This window comes from Sylvia atricapilla, chromosome 1, assembly GCF_009819655.1.
Source record: "Sylvia atricapilla isolate bSylAtr1 chromosome 1, bSylAtr1.pri, whole genome shotgun sequence".
NCBI lineage: Eukaryota > Metazoa > Chordata > Aves > Passeriformes > Sylviidae > Sylvia > Sylvia atricapilla.
Window position 1 is genome coordinate 62,241,458 of NC_089140.1, and position 18,074 is coordinate 62,259,531.

The 18,074-nt window shown below is 41.9% G+C and overlaps 1 protein-coding gene across 1 annotated transcript in view; it reads right to left on the reverse strand.

Moving 5' to 3' along the window:
• RNF144B (ring finger protein 144B) overlaps positions 1–16,380 on the reverse strand; it is a 52,804-nt gene extending 36,424 nt beyond the window's left edge. The window contains exon 1 of the mRNA XM_066324009.1: positions 15,821–16,380. The gene's annotated coding sequence lies outside the window, so the exon portion shown is untranslated. The remainder of the gene's footprint in view (positions 1–15,820) is intronic.
• Between the last annotated feature and the right edge of the window lie 1,694 nt (positions 16,381–18,074).

Genomic DNA, 18,074 nt, shown 5'->3' on the forward strand with positions numbered 1-18,074 from the left:
CCCCTAGGCAGTGCAAGACAAGAACAGATTCCCACTTTCTAGGCAAGCACTTCAAACATTTACTCTGTAATGCAGGTGGTGGGCACCATGAACTCCACCTTCTCCATGAGTTGCCACTGAGATAGAGCAGGCACTCTTGCCAGAGGCGTAGTGAAGGCATCCAAAGCTAGCAAAGGGCTTCAGCTTGCATGTGCTACTTCATACAGGGCTGCAGCTTAAAACCAAATGAGTAAGAGCATTTCATGTGCAGTCCTCTTTTTTGCATTGCCTTAATGATGCCAAAAAGTAGCTCTTGTGCATCCCACATCCTGGCATCCAGTTCTTCTATTTATTTCATAGACCCCTGAGGCATTTAACTGATGTTTGTGAACCAAGCACACTAGCACTTTGACAGAGAGCTGCTCACCAGAGCCATGTTTTCACAACACGTCACAGCAGTGCTTGGGGATGAAATTTCTCTTCCTTGATGAGTAGCAAATGGAAATGTCATGCCTGCATGTAATGCTTTCTGGCCTAAGCATATGAAAACACTGCACCATAATCATAAAAACATCTCAAGACCTTCATTTTTACACAGTAACACTGAAAAAGGAATTAAAGAGAATATCCTTGTGCTTCAGTTGAAACAATGCAAATCCTGTTTGCAGATTTTACTCACCTCAGCACAGACAGTGGGGTTTACCAGAGGAAAATCCATTCCCCCCTTCTAAGAACCTTGGCCCAACTTCCACAGATCTCTTTCTGAATGCACTTTGCTGACGGCAAGACAACCTTCATGCGTATTTTACAAGCAGGGACCTGACGGCCAGCTGTGCACAGCTGCTTGCAGCAGCACCAATACTGCAGTTCTACTAAATCTGAAGAGCTGCATGAAGGCTGCATGAACGTGACATCAATGAAGGCTATCAATGTGCCTGTCGTATCTGACAGCTCATGAGGCAAACCAGAGACTTGAGCCCTTTGGTCCTCCTCTGCTGGCCTCTCCTGCAGTCCTGAGCACCCTCTGGGTAGGGCTGTCAGGTCATATTTGGCAGCACATCCCTGCTGCCATTCTGTGGCTGCAGGAGTGGCCAGTGCAGCTGCAGACTGTCAATGCATATGTGACATACTGACTTGCAGTGCCTGCTGAATTCCTCCCTAGGGGGAGAATGATGGGGCTCATGGAGTTAGTGGAACCTTTCCCTGAGGCTCCCACCTCATAACCTTACAGCTGAGCCCATCCCCAGGCCTGTCCCCAAAGTCTCATGCCCTGCGCTCCCATAATCTGCAGAAGACACTTTCTCCTCAAACGCCACAAAACCACAACAAATCTGGGTCAGAGAACACTTACTCCTCTTTAATTTTTACACTTGGCAGTTTCCTAGCCTAGCCTGTCAGAGAAGCTATCAGATTTGTACTTTGGAATGCTTTTTTTGTAAGCACACAGAGATATGAGCATGGTTGCAAAGATTTTGGCAACCAAATCCCTGACCACAAATCCAAAGCAAATTCTCTTTTTGTGCCTTGCTATTACTAGTTCATAGCATACACTATTTCCACATTATTCTTGTTGCAGTCCTGGGGCCTGCCCCTTACAATTTGCTCCGTACAGCTACAGAGCTGGAGCTCCAGCATGGCCTGAAGCCTTAGAAGGAAGCCTCCCTCAGAGTCAGGAACTGCAACAATCTTCTGTAATTACCACAGCGGGGTGGGGGGGAACACTGAGTCACTGGAAAGGCTAAGGCAGATCAAGAACTACCTGTTATTTAAACCTTCGTACTAGACCTTATCTCAGTATTTAGGAGAACTGTGATACATTTACTCAGGCTGCTTTTCAACAGCAGCTGCATCTGTACAGGTGAGCTCTGCACCGATCTGAAATTTCTGCATTTACACAATAAAAGGCAGCAGTGCTAAAAGGACAGATGCACAAAAGAACAGGTAGGAATATTTCAGGATGTGGGAATGGATATAAAATGGATATAGCTGTTTCAAAAGTCAGTGTTCTTCTTATAACTAAAAGGGTTATGACCCTGCATGCAAGCATCTGTAGGAAGATTCAGGTGTATGATTGAGGTTTAGGGCTAGAGGCTAATTTTAGATGGCCTAAATCCAGCACTCAGTGTGACAGTGAAGAGCAGGCTCCTGATATATCGCTCTGTGCTAGCAGCAACCTAGTGCCACAGTGTGATTGCTGTAGATACTCATGATATCCCATTGTCATTGATGATAACCCTCATCCCTGAAGACTGTAGGTTCAATTCAGTTTTGCTCTTTCTGTCCACACATTCACCCTTCTCTCACACCAGGATGCCAGAGCACAGCTGAGGTTCTCCCTAAAATAGGCAGAGCACCGTGTGGAAATCTCCAACAAACAACACCAAGCAAGCCTGGCACGTCAGAGGATCCACCCCCAGACAGCCCAGGTGGGCTGACCTCACTGCAGCCTCATTAACTCCATTGGAGTTCATCAAACCAAGGGAACAGGGCCAGAGAACAAGGAGACAGCCCCATGTTCTGCCTGCTCAGCCCTTGAAGGAAACATTGTGGCCACCAGAAAGAGCAGTCCCTCTATGGTCCCTGAGAGGGCAGCTTGTCCACAAGCAGCTCTCTTTGGGTCAGGCTGGCACAGGCAAAGCCATCCTGTTAGTGCTGAACACCTGCCTGTCAAAGGGAGAGCAGACACATAGCCTGCTTGGCCTGCTCCTTTTCCCAGAGCAACCCAGCCCACTGGTCCTTGTATCTGCCCATTAGAATTGGGACTTGTGCTACTGCTGCCAGGGGAAGAGCTCAGGGTTATGGAGAATGGTAGCCCCATCCAACAGCAGCTGGGCTTTGGAATCAGGTCTGCAGGGGAGGTTCATTCTCATCATCATCAGATCAGTTGGTGGTAACAATGGGGAAAGAAAGTCACATTTTCCTCCAGTTCCCAACCTCTACTCTTGCTCTTCCCCAATACTTCAAAATGCATTGTCCTCTCTCAAGCTCTCCAACTATCTCCTCAACTTTATCAGCCTGGCAGAACTGACTTTTCCAGGTGCTGCAGGGCTGCTGTGAAGTTCCACCTTAGTTGCTCTGAATTTTTATGGCTTTCACTTTGCTATGCTTATCCCACAGACTGTCATTACTTAATTACACATCCATCAGTCCTCTTTACAGAGGATTAAAATTCCTATTGTAATTACAAGTGAGTTGCCAATAGGTTAGATTGAAAATGAAACATCTTGGGTGTATGTGTTGTGCAGGGGAAGAGGGAGTCACTGAAGAATGAGTTAGGAACAAAAAGTAAAAGACCATTCCATATTTGGTTATGTGAACAAAAGTGATCGGAAGTTAAAGTAAATGGAAAGTTTCTGAAAAACAATGGACACTCATATAAATACAACACATTGTTAAGCATTAAAACCTTCGCCTCCATGCTTACAAACACAAATGACCTGTTTAGGAAGGCATCCCAAACAAAGCAAGAGATGTGTCACTAAAACTTAAGTGTAGGACCTCAACTCCACAAAAAAAACTCCACTGAACAACAGGCTCCTGTGAGCTGCTGTGGAATACAGGAGTTGGAATAAACACTTCTTTGAGGGCATTCTAATCCAGAGAAATACACGGGTCTGAATCCTGCATCAGTGTGAATCATGGCAAGGAAAGGTCAAAGTGGCCCCAGCATGCGCAAACACTCAGGAACTCTGAGGATCCACTTTTTTTGTCTACTTCTATCAGCTTCATACACTCACACTCACGCAGATCGTAATCCTTTTACATTGCACAGGATTTCCAGGAAATTGGACATCTTTCCTTAAATTGTATGCTGCTCACCCCATAAGAAGACTCATACTTCCCTGGCTGTGACCCTTGGTGGTGTTAATGCCACAGGATAAGGCAGGACCAGAAAGTCTCAACGAATGTGAGTTACGGAGGGTCAGCGCTGTGGGGGTGTAAACTGCACAGTCACCAGGACCACACCAGCTTGCCAAGCACTCAGACCTGTCAAAATTTCCATTTCACTCATCCGCCTGAGGACACTTTTGCTTTGTCTCTGGGAGGTGACAAAGCTTTGTGCTTTCTTGTAGCACTGAAACATCTCAGCACTGCCCATAAGGCAAGAAAACATCAGAGTGTGCTCAAAGCATAAGGCGCTGAGAAGGGTAAGTACAAGCAGAAACACTAACACACAAGCACGGAGATTTTGAATGAAATACGAAACAGAAGAAAAGCACTGGAGGGAGGAATGCAGAACTTGTCTGCCTTCAGGGCCTCCTGAGACCAGAGTGTCTAATGTCTAACCTTGAAAATTACTTTCTAACAGCGAGTATCTGCAATGCTTGCTTCTAGGCAGGTACCCATTGCTAATCCTGGCATTGGTGTCTTGAAGGGGAAACTCCTAACTCCCTGTGATGGGAGTGAGAGAGCAGCTGCTGGGTGGGTGTCTGGGAGACAGCAACTCCAGCTCCTTAGAGGTATCAAAAATCGATACAACCTACTGCTGAAACTTTCCCTGTAAGCAGGAATTTTAAGGTAACATCCTTGTTACAGTCACACAAAGACTCACTTGAGTCTGCCCAGCTGCCTCAAACCATGACTACTACCAAAGAACAGAAGTTACTCTGTATGTGCAATAGAGAAAACAAGCCAGTCTCCTAAGCAGCAACATCAGGACATTGTCAGTATGCCTGCAACCAACTCACTGTATTTAACTAAAAAAAAAAAGTGTCTGAATGTGACTTTCACCACTTAGAAATACCACATAGCATCATTACAGCCTCCTGCATTGAAGCTGGAGGAGAATGAGTGGAGTATGTTCAGCACCACAAGTTAAGCTTTCATTTTTCACATCCTGCATCCAATTGCAAAAACAGAGCTCTCAGAGAGGCTACTTCAAGTCTTGCTTTTACAAACAATTCTGCTGGAGTTAGTCAAGCTGTATGCTTTTACCTGCAATTAGAGTTTAAAGGAAGCCAAGAAATGCACAAGTATGAGACACATTGCTCCAGGAAACATCAACGGAACAAAAAAGGTCCTTAATGTGTGTCCCCCTGTGGGCTGACATGTCCATTCTGTGGGCAGGGTGAGACCTGTGAGGCCCCTCTGCCCCAGTACACCTGTAAACCAGCATCCAGGCATCTGCGCTTGCATAAACATGGTGAGATTGAGAAGAGGTATAAGGATACAGTGGGTCTAATACCTAGCATACCACTTCCCCCTTCCACAAAAAAAAAAAAAAAACCCACACCAAAAACAAAAACACCACCAACATCAAAACACACTCACAGCATGTGTGCTACATTCCTATTTAGTGTACCAGGTATTTACAAAACTCCTTGGAGAAACATTTGCAAGCACTGCAAGTAATCCCTTCTCATGCCCTAGAGATTTTTCAAGTACTCCACCCATTATGAAATTACTTCAGTGCCAGACAAAAACCTGGTTTGACATTTTTCACTCAGGATTCTGTTGTTTCCCATAACTAAGGTTCCCCCTTTAAAAAATAAAATAGAAAAAGAAAACTACCTGGAAAGCGTGAGTGTTCAAAACCAACGCTAAAAATTAGGCCCTTGGGGAAAAAGAGCAATTACAGAAAGATTTAAAAAATAAAGTGGTATTAAGATAATGGGGTCAAATTACAAGATATAAACTGAGCTAAGAAATTATGATTTGTGAAGACAGCTGTCAGAAATCCCCAGTTCCATCAATTTCAGTGAAAAGCCATCATTACCACTTTTGGTTACAAGTCCTTAGCTGTCCCAACTCTTTCAAGATAATGTCATTCAAAATTCACTACTAAGACAGCTTTTTTAAAACTCAGCATCTCTGCTCAGAGAATTAGCCTGAGTCAAGTGCACTAGAGCTTCTGTGGTCTTACAGGCAGACCATTAACCCTCGGTGCATTCAACTTCTCCTTACAATATGCATTGCCTACAGAGAGCTGCCTATCCATACAGTATTACTTATCAGGCAGTGATCCAGTTAGGCTGTAAAACATACGATTAAAGCCACAATTGAAAAAAGCCTTCATCTTCAAAAATGACATTTAATCATATGTTTAAGTGCTCCTGTGTATCAAAGCCTGAATGTTCTGCTTTATTGCAATGAGGTTATTAAGAAGTTAAACAAGTACTTAGATTTTTCTGAAATCATGGTCTCAAAAAATGCAACCAGATCCACAAATAGAAGGTCTCATTTTAAATATATTTTTAATATAGTAAGAATTACTGTACTACATCTGAGCCTTAAAACAGCAAGCACTTGATTACATGCACGTATGAGAAGAACCCATTTTTGGATTACCATAATACGCTACCAAGCTGAAGCATTAGAGAGAATAAAGGCATTTCAATATCTGTTCTCTTTGAGCAAGGCTTAAGAAAAGTCAGATGTCTAATATTTCATGACAGATTTTTACACTGTAAAATTTTTATTGTCAGAAAACTTGTTTAAAGGACAAGCAGCCTAAGTAAGTATGTTGGTACATGAGAACATACCAAAGGCAATTTCTCTCACTTGTTTTTATTGGAATGTCTGGGGGGAAAAAGAGAAGAAAAAAAAAAGCAAAAAAAAAAAAAAAAAACAACCTTGCACTGCTGTTCAAGAAGCAGTAGCTATATGGAGTATTTTCATATATTTATTTTTTGGTTGCTAGCATGATATCAAATACTTTTAAAGGAATGCAGTGAATGGAAAGCCTCTTGCACAAAAAAAAAAAAAAAGTTAAGGGACTGACTATAGTAATTCAGTATTCATACAATAATACACATTGAACAGCTTCCCAAAATATCACAGGCACCCAATCATTCCAAAACATTCTAATAAACCAAAACACCACTAGGACACACATACATCAGTCTCCACAAGGCTTTCTGAGTACACTTGTTGCATACTATAATACTGTGAGGTATGAATAACTCCGAAAATTTAGAGCACTGGTTCTTCACAGCAACTTCTTGGGACCCTATGTCAATATGTCCCTCAGGGAGGTGGGGTATTTTGCAAGACCATGAATATTAATTGAATATAGCAGAATATATTTTGTTTTCTCAAACAGATGTGACTCTGTAATTGTGGGAATACTTTATAGATTTCCTTGCAAGAGGGGAAAAAAAGTGAGGTTTTCCCCTTCCACTCTTAAAAAGCAGGAGAGTCCAAGAATGAGCTAATGGTGAAATAAATGCTGCTATGCACAGCTGAAGGGAGCTAGAAAAAACACTTCTGGATCATGTAAAGATAAAAAATTCTCAACTTAAAGAGAAATAACTCAGCCTGTTACTAAACTGAAATGCATAATCAAAACATGGTATTCAACTCTTTCCAATACTGACAGGAGCCACACAATGGCAATACTCATTGACTCCATGAGGATGGGAGCAATCCATTCTGCATGACATGAGGTCAGACCCTATTGCAGAAGCCTCCACTTTCACTCAGTTCTGAAACTAGGCCATATCAAAGTTCAGGACACAGCTCTATCAACACTGGCAGGCTGGAAAGCCACGGCTTCCTGCACCAGATCTACTGGATGTGAGTCCTGGGCAGGCCTCTGGATTTGTATCTCAGGGTGACCCAAATGTATCAGCCTTACTGTGCCTGAGCAGTGGGATGGTGCTGGCCCCAGGGACAGTCTTATGGTGACATGTCTGGTCCTGCATGAGGTCAACAGCAGAATTCTCCTAAGGTTTTATGTTCATCCTGGTCACAGTGCTCGGCAAAGTTGATCAGCCCAAAATGCAGTGAAACAAAGTGCAGCCAGACAAGAGAACTAGAGTGTTTTGGCATCAAACATTTCCAAATATTTCCAAAACATATTCAAACAACAAAATTATATGAACTGCAATTCCAAGTACTGGTTACCAGGTCTGAGATTAAAATCTAAAGCTTTTCTAAATAACATCCTCTGTTCTTAATGACACTATGCAGCATATGCTAATGCTAAGCTACAAGGAATTTCCACCCAAACTAGTTTGGTGCACTTTACTTTTAACATCCTGTTGACAAGATGTAATATACCACTATTAAATAAAAACAAATTATTCAAAATTACAAATTATAGATCTTTCTTTCAGACCACATGAAGGCTTTTGGTAACTGTGGCATTTACTAAGTAAAAGGAATTGAGCTTTTGGGAGGTCAAATGGGTTGATAACTTGCCTAGCTGACCGCTGAAACTGGAATGGGAAGTCAGATGTAACTATTTGCCTTTGACACAGAAAAAATGTTTATTTTTGTTAACCAGATAACAAAACCTTGGGATATGCTAAATCCCTGAGCTAGAATGTTTACAGTTTAGATAGGGTGTGTTCAGAAGACATTTGCAACATTGGCTTGTTCTAACAGCAAGGATTTTTAGGAGATATTTGTAAACACACATTGTTAAAGTGAAAGCAGTGGAAAACAATGGAAAAGCAGTGGAAAACAGAGGGACCAGCTTCATGCAATTGTAGTTTGCACTCTTCTTCTAACAAGAAACTAATTAGGCTCTTGGGGTCCCCTGGCTGGACACTGCCAAAGCTGTGTCTGGAGCAAGCAGCATCCTGACTGCAAGGCAAGCAGGTCAAGGCAAACAGAGATGAGACACAAAGCCGGAACTCCACAGGGCCAGCAAGAAAATTCTTGCCATCAAGAGAAGTATGCAGAATTTGCCAGAAGCCAAGGAACAACTCAACTGACAGGAACAATGAAACTGATCCTTCACTGAATTCTGCAAAATGTACTGAAAGCCATCTATTGAAAAAGAGAAAAATTAACATGTGTTTATTCTTAGAAGGGGTGATCTGAGCATTTTTCTTTCAGTGCTTGCAATAAGATGATACCTTTAACATCTCTGTCATTCTGTTTTGTCAAGCCACAGAAAGTGCAAACTTGCAAGAATATGGTCCCACAGACTTTTCACTGCAAGCATTGAAAAGCACTTTTAATTATTTTAGATTTATATTAACAGAAACAACTGAGTAAATCAATTTTCCTTCTATAACAATTTTTGTGTGACTGATCAGTGAACAAAACTAATACAAATAATATTTTAATCTGCCCCATCTAATCTTACAGTCAAATAAACCACTCATTATTATACAGTAAATATGTTATTCAAGGTAACCAAAACAATTAAAACATTGAAAACTGCCCTTGATGAAAATGTATCTCAATGACTTAGAAAGCTTGCCCAGTGGTAACTTTCAAGTCTGAGCTACAAGGACAGTCAGTGAATCAAAGACCGGGAGTCAAATCTGAGGATTAGACCTTGGAGAAGTCACTATCTCTAACATAAGTCATTGCCATTAAGACAACATGAACAGCTACTGACTATGCTGAAATCTGGGAAGAAACAATAGTAGAGGTTTGGACCTGGACATAGGGCTGTTTTGAAACTAAACACATTTATTGACGTAACTATTACTACTGCTTTTCATGACTGGTAATTCAACTAGTCAGAGTGTATCCCTAAACCACTCCTCTGCCAGCTCCTCAATGAGTCCTTCCAAAGGCAACTGGAGATGAGGAGAGGACAAGTTCCAGCTCTGGCCAGATCTGCAGGGGCAAAAAGGAGAAGTAAGCACCAGTGACAATCCTCCAACTGAGCATCTCTCTGCAGTATTCACACTTCATCCCCCTCTTTCCCAGCCAATGCATGGGAAAAGTTAAGAGCCCAGCACACTGGGAGAGAGATCCTGGGAGGAATTCTGCTGCAGGCAATTTCTTCCATGTTGCCTACTGTTCCAGTGTGGAGGAGCCCCATGTGCCCAGGCTTTGAATTTTGGGCACCTCTAACCTCTGATAAGCCTCACATACAGGCTACCGAACAGAAGTTGCAAACTATGCTGGAATAGCAAAAATATCTTCAACTACTATTAGTCTTACACTCTTGACTAACTTTAACAGCCATGTACTTTTAAAACAACTGTATATTCCCCTTTTTTATAAATAAACCTTTTTAACACACATTATCTATTTTGCTCTGCATTTTATTAACAGTGTAAGACAAATACAACATTTTCTTAAACCTGAGTAAAAAAGCTGTTTGACTGATGACACTGTCTTTCACACAACACAAGGTTGTCTCATGGTTGCCCTGCCCTCTCCCACATCCCCCTTCTGTCTCTGTGCTTCAGGCTCCAAGCATTCCCAAGATTTTTGCCTGTACTGTGCCAAGCACAGGGAACACAGTTAATTTCTCAGGGGCTGGAAGCAACTACTTAGAAATCCAGATGTGTAATAAACCAGAAGTGTCCATCAAACACAGTTAAAGGTTTGCATTCATCACTCCCTCACTTCAATTCCAAATTTCAACATTCATTACAGAAATAATTACAAGGCAGAACAGCACCTGTAAACATACAAGATTTCAGTCTCAAGTGCCTCAGCATCTGGTAACAACTGGCTAGTCTCTACACGATCTTAGCCATGCAGTCAAAGTCCTGCCAATGGGAGTGTTTCCAAAGGAGTGTTTTTCAATGGACCTGTGCATTATGTGTGCAAAGATAAGCAACTGGGAGCTTATCTTCGAAACAAGCCACCCCACTTGCCAAACTCTCAGAAAAATGAGTAAGTAGAACTGAAAACTCATAGACTTGTTATATTATAGGATGACAGACTTACAAAAACCTTTCTAGAAACTTTCTGCTAGCTGGTCTTTTAATTATGACCATGACAACTATTGCCCATAGGCAAAATAAGCATTTTGCCTTCATTGTTGCAGAATTTAGAGAAAAGTCAAGAATTCTTCTTGACTCTTCGCAAGTGTCTGTTTCCTTAAATTTGTTGGTCCATCCTCCCAAAACGTGATAAGCAAAGTTAACAAGGGGGTTGAAATTGCTCAAGTCATGCACACTGCTTGGGTATTTGCAACAAAAACACTGACCAATCCAAAAAATACATGTCCTTGTAGTAGTATTGTCTAAATTACGTACATGTATGTGGCTTCTACTTCACTCCTGGCAAAGGGTATGATTGCCTTTCCCACAGATTTTCTGTGGAAACTGTGATGAAGAATCTCCACCACTGAAACCATCAGTGCAAATGCGAGGAGGTCAAGAGGGTGCAAGATTGCATCTCCTCCATTGTGCAAAATTTCAGCAAGCAAGTTATTGCTGGCCCATGGATGTTATCTTAGCCCTAAAATGGGTAAACCCCATGGGGAAGAGTTCCAGTATCAGTGGTTGGCAGAGTGCCGCTGCTATGAAAAATGTTCCAGTGAGTGCAATGGTAAACAGCCCACAGGATCAGCTCGATTTCCCCAATGACTACAGCTTTGTAATCTTTTTTTTTTTTTTTTTTTTTTTTTTTTTTTAAGGGGGGAAAGACTGCTTGTGCTTGTTTTCCTTCGCCATCTCCCCACATCCATCAGAATGCTTCAAAAATTAATCACAGGCAGAACACATGAACTCTCCCATCTACTGCGCAGACATAACCACTGCCAGCCTGCGTGGCACTGCTTCTACTTAATTCTGGAATTTTCTTTGCATGCAAAAGAATTAGCCTGGATGCTAGTTGTCATGAAATGTGTTTTTCCTTCTATGTACATAGGGATTTAGAGCATGTAATTTTGAATTATTCGCAGCTATATATATACACATGCAAAGAAATCTCCCCCATGCCACAGCAACATACAGTACATAAGAGTGTGAGCAGAAGTAGCCTCAAAGGAATTGTTCCAATCCCTGAAAATAGACAGCTCTTCTCTTCCAATGGTTTTTCCTTTTTGAAAATATATAGAACACATAAATGTCTTCAGATCACTAAGTTCCATTCCTGTCTATCTGAAAATTCAACAGTTTGTATAACCAAACATGAATATCATCAAAGCCTCTGTCAGATACCCAGACAACGTCCACTCCTTGAGTAATGACTCATGTCTTATACTTTCCATCCTCTCCTCATTTTTACAACAGAGAAAGGCAGAAAAGCTTGCAACAGACACAAATACTGACAGTCTCAATTAAAGGGCAGAGGCATGAGCACGACAGTGAAATGGTAATTTTTCCTTCTAATAAAAAGTGATTCTGTATTCTGTCTCCTAACCAGCATCTGGACAAACTAGAGAAGTGGGTGCATAAGAGCTAAACAGTTCAACAAGTCCAAGTGCAAAGTGCTGCACCTGGGTTAGGGTAATCCCAGACACAGGTACAAAATGTGAGAAGAACTCATTGAGAGCTGCTCGGCCAAAAAGGACTTGGGGGCTACCGTGGACGAAAACTTGGACATAAGTCAACATCATTAGTACCTGCAGTCCAAAATGTCAACCACACCCTGGGCTGCATCAAAAGCAAAGTGGGCAGGAGGTCAAGGGAGGGGATCCTGCCCCTCTACTATGCTGAGACCCCACCTGGAATCATGATTCCAGCCCTGGGGTCCTCAGCACAGGAAGCACATAGTCCTGTTAGAGCAGTCTAGAAGGGCCACAGAGATGATCAAAGGGCTGGAACAACTCTCCTCCAAAGACCAGCTGAGAGAGCTGGGACTGTTCTGCCTGGAGAGGGGATGGCTCCAGGAACACATCAGTGTGGCATTCAGGTACCTAAAAGGGGTGTATAAAAGAGGAAAAGTAATTTTTACACAGGCAGATAGTGACAGAACAAGTGGAATGGTTTTAAACTAGAAGAGCGGAGATGAATATTAGGCGCTAGAAATACATTCTTTCTTCAGAGGGCAGTGAGATGCTGGAACAGACTGCCTAGAGAAGCTGTGATATCTCTTCCTTAGAAGGCCAGGTTGGATAGGACTATGAACAACTTGGTCTAGTGGAAGGTGTCCCTGCCTATGGCAGGTAGGTTTGAACTAGATGGTCTTGAAGGTCCCTTCCAACCCAAGCCATTCTACGATTCTATGCTCTCTTGTCTCTCCTTCCAACAAAAAGCATGTATAACGAGTACCCATGATGGCTGTGTCTACGACAAGCTCAGGAAATTCACAGGAAGAAACTCCATGCAGAAAGCATTTAGAAGAGACACAGAACGATTACTGAACAATATTTTCTTACTGATCAGCAGAAGGTTATTTGGCACAAACATCTCTGTAAATGTTTGTCCAACACTAGGTAAATTTGCAGTGTACGATGGCCCTCAGACCTGTGCTTCTGTCAAGTGAGAGGGCTCATAGTCTAGCACTGGAGCTCAGCTATGCTTCAGCAGAAATACAGAATGCTAGAGGCTGAGCTTAATATCACTGCTGTCTTTCCCTTTGGATCTGTTCTTTCTTGTTTTGTTCAATGTTTCCCTTTGCAAACCAAAGGATGATTAGTTTTCAAATGCAATGAATGTAAGGGCAAAGAAGACAATTTGTGAAGTGGACTATATTGGGCTCCACTTTAGCATGGAGAAGCCAGAGAAGCGAATTGTACCCAGCTCTGGGCAAGTACCAGAGGAAAAGCTCAGCTCCGGAATCATTTCAGCCTCACGAAGCTGAAGCCAATGTCTGCTTTAGGATATGCAAGGAGGTCTGATGGACTCAGTTCACAGCATCACTGGCAGCCTGCCACAGTATGTTGTTCACGTGTGCCTGAGATATCTATGGACCCAGAGCTGTAATTATGGTCTCACGTATCACAGTACTACTAGCCCAGGTGATATTTGTAGATCTGATATGTAAAACCAATGGGCACTGTGAAGTTTCAGGCACATTCAAGAAAACTCCCCACTCCAGAAGAGGGACAGCAAGTCTCTAGCAATTCTCTTGAGCTACATCAAATCAACAGACTCCACTGAAAATCACTGAAAGGTCTGAACAGGGTGAACTGCAGGCACAGGGCTCAGGCTCACACCACAGATGTTGTAAGAGGCATACCAATGAGCTGCAAACCAAGTTCAGCATTAGCACTGCTTGTTTCCCTATGGCCTGGCTTGCTGCTTCTCACAGTTGTGTTTTAAACTCACAATAATAATATGGACAAGTACATACTTTCCTCCACTAAAATGGAAAGGCCAGACAACCACTTCCACACTATTTATTTCTACACAGCATATGAAGCATTTAGAGAACAGAGTGCAATCCAAGAACCTAGCTAGAGAGAAAAAAACTCCATATTGTTTGCTACTCATATTGCTAGCTTTTACCCCAAAGCCTACTATCATACAAACATAATCACCAAAATGTCACATCTGAGGGAAAGAAGCCCACAAGCGTGAGGTGCATGCAGAATATACTTCAGCATGGGGAACAGAAACTACTCCAGGTTGCCAAATGCTAGTTCCACATGAAGCCTAGGGAGGTTTCTGTGTCCTTGTGTGAGCAGACAGGACTTTGTGTGAAATATCCCCATCAGACAGTGAGATGCATGGGAGAAAAGGAGTCTGATCCTCATCATACTGGCTTGGCTCTGGAGTAGCTCTGGTTTATTTTGAAAGAGTAACTCCACTTTACTACAGCTTTAGACACTCTGGTAACACACAAGTCTCAATGCATAATCTAAAGCATTACTTTCAGCAGCATAACTGCAGCCATGCCCTTATCAATGCACAGTACTTTCTCCAAAATAGCTCACGTTCATTGATGGCAGGGTTTCAGCCACTTTCATGTTAAAGCAACAACCCAGACACCCACTCACATTCAAGCACAGACAAGTCTTATGCAGGACAAGAATCAGGACAATATATTTGTTTTGAAAAATATTTAAGGACAGGATTTTGAAACTTCTGTTCCCGTTAATATTAGAATCCCAAACCCAGTGCCTGCCCTTAACCGAGACCACTTGTCCTTCAGGCTGAGGGCAGCCAAACATATCAGATTGCTCTGCTTGCTCACAGGCAGTTGGAAAGCTGCATGGGGGGGATTTCAGTCACAGCCTGTATCTCTGCTAACATTTACTTCTTTAAAGCATTTGGTGTCTATTGACCAAGAGGATTCAAAGACACCCTGCAATGCTCTCTTTACTATAGTAATTCTAAATATTTTACAACTTACAGTGCTCTCTGAAGGAAGATATTGCTTCAGAGATACTCTCTGAAGGAAGATATTTGATATTGCTGTATGCAGTTAGGAAGCAGAGTGCTTATGTATTACAGAAAATACAAAGCTTTAAAATAAACTAGACTGAAACATCTTCATTACTAAAGCTGCTTTGTACTGAGAAAGCCTTATGATGAGAAAGCAGTGCAAACATTCCAGTAAATGCAGTTGTCTATTCTTAGTGTCAAAAAATTTTAAATGCAAACAAGAAAAAAAAAAAAAAAGTATGGTATATTTTATATCTGCTTACATAAACCACATAACCCTAAACCCTGAGCAGATTAGAAGTGTACATTAACACGGATTAGAAGTTAACACTTACAACACAGATTTTTTTCCTTCCTGATAGCAGCTGCGTGAGACTGTGGCAAAAGAAATGCATTTAAACCAGGAGGAAGTATCAGCATTTTAAAGTCAGGCTTCCTCCAGCTTAATCCGGTATTTTCTCAGTATGAAAGAAGTTCTTCTATTTAAACTAAAACATACTGACAGTATGCCATTTTAGCAATTGCCTTGCACACAGATATACCCTAATACTGCAGCATTTTTAAACGCTACACACAGCTATTTCTTCAAAAGTTACACTGACAAAAGTCATTTCGCCCTTTTGGGGATGTCTATTTATTTTCAGCCTTTAAGAGTCAGGACACCAAGCTTTCCTTCTGCCTCAGCTCTAAGCACCACAGAGTTTGGTTTTAGCCAAACCATAAATAACATTTATTTTAGCTATTTAATCATTCTACTCCTTACCTTAGGGAAAAAAAATATATATATATTTTAAAAAAATTTAAAAAGAAAAAAGCCACCTTTTCCACTTTTTTCCATTAGAAGCAAACGCTGGCTTTCTGTTCTTTTAGGGTACGCTTGGCTCTTAAGGAAAGAACAGAGCGAAAGCTGTATTCCAACATACCTTGAAAAGAGAGCAGCGCTCGCTGCCAGCTGTGTGACTTTTCAGTGGCCGCACGCAGACTCCGGCATTCCCAAGAAGCACGATGTCACAGAGCCCCGGAGCTCGCAGTGAGGAGCGGAGCAGATCGCTCTCACACGCCCTTCCTCTTCTCTGGGTATCTGACAGCTGCACACTTTTAAGGACTGCAGCAGGACTCGTCTCCCAGCCCCTCTGCCACTCCGAGGAATCATCCCCTCCCTGCTATTAAGTGCGCGCTGCCATTAGATCCTAAACGCACGTCGCAGCCTGTGTGCAGTAGCTGTGGGAAAGCTGCATTTATTTATACAGGAAGCTTGAGCGCAGCACTTCCTACTTCCCATGCGAGACTCAGTTCAGCTGCAGGTGATTATTTAAACCCTGTCAGCTCCCAGCCAATGCACACCCTTGCGTTCTCACTGGGGCTCTGTGCAGCTTTTAACCACAGCTCCCATCCGAGCCCTGACAAGGTAAAACTGAAAGCAGCAAGGCATATTAGATGTGACACTCATCAAAGCCCTCCAAAATTAACCTGTTTGGGGAGAGCAATTTGCATAGCAGCTGATATCTAAAACCTTGTGCTTCTGCTTGTGAAAAATGTCATTAAAAAAATTGCCTTCTTCACGTTGGAGGGGCAGGGAGCAAAAAATCTAAACTCTAAAGTCAAGCACCCGTGTAATTTTAGATCTGAGTGTTTAATGATGGTGCTCATCTTATTCTGTCAAGACTAAAATTTCACTCTATAAGCTGTCCCTGTGTGCAAGAGGAGTTGGGAATCTTGCAGTTCCGTATTCCAGACCTAAGGGTGTGATTCACAGCAGCCAAGGAGCAGGAAAATATCTAATTGTGCCACATGACACCAAACCCTCAAGAACTTTTCCTGCTGTAGGAAACGCACCACACCCACAGATAAGAAATATAGATATATCAGAGTGCAGAAGGTGCAGAAAACAGAAGGAGGTATAAATGTTAATCTGCAATTTTCTTATGATGAAATAAACTTACTTTGTACTTCATGCAGTCATTGCTGGCATTTTGCCTTCAGTATTTTCCTGTGAAAAATTATATATAAGCATTTCTTCCAGGGTGTATAAAAGCTCAAAGCAGAGCTTTTAGCTATTTTCAAACAATTATACTGCATCAGATTAATTTAAAAGGGAAAAAAAAATCTTGTGCAACTCTAATTCAGCCTCCTTGCTGAATTATTCCTTTTTATTTACAGCTTTGCTTGAATTGCCATCATATACTCTTTTTCTTTCAGAGTAAGTACAAACTTAGAATTTATCTATTTTACACTGGGTATTATATATAATTTTAGATGTAGTTATAATATATATATAATTTATGTAATTTTATATCTACAATTTTAATATATTTATATCTTATTTATCTATATTTAGGGAGAGAGGGAATAATAACTAGAAAAAATACAGCTGTTTCAACATGTGGAATCTTGTTGATCCCTATGCTGTTCATCAACAGGGTTACAACAGGATTAGGCAAACTAGAGCCATGTCACATATACTGCCACTTGAGCTAGCAGAGCATTTCCCAGCAGAAGCAGACGAATATATTCTCAGCAGTGGCCAATCCTAGACAAGACTCAAGAAACATTGAGGGCTCAGAGCTATTTTTTTTAGGCTCTAGAGCAGTACTGAAAATTCTTTGGAAATTCTTTGGAAAATGTGACAAGTAGAAAAAGTGGTTAGATTTTTATCTTCTTCTGTGGTTAGATTTTTATCCTCCATGTTCTATTTTAGTATTAAATAGCTTGAGCCTCTGTCACTACCTTCCCTCTGCTTCCAGCTCCTGTATTTTCCTCCTGCAGCTGCCCCCTTTGCTACACTGCCTCCATCATGCAAGTACTTGATAGGCCACAGATGAAGCTCAGCAAGAAAACTCTTCCTGTTCTCAGCACCACAGCACTTGAACAGCAAAAGGCAATTATCTCAAAGAGGAGAGGGGTGAGAGAGGGAGGATGAAGGAAACCAAGTCATTCATCCAGGTGTAGGGCAGTAAATTCAGAAGCAGAGCAGGGCACCTGCCAGTAACAGACTAGCAGAAGTAGAAACTCCTTTGTTATTTACTCCTTGCTGGCAAAACAAAACAAAAACAAGCTTTACTGAAGTAGCCTCCACCGGCAAAGAGACAGAACTATCACAAAGATTAGTCATCTTCCCTGCAGGTAAATGATGAGGCCACCTTTTATATGGGGAGGGGATGTTCTTTTAAACTATGA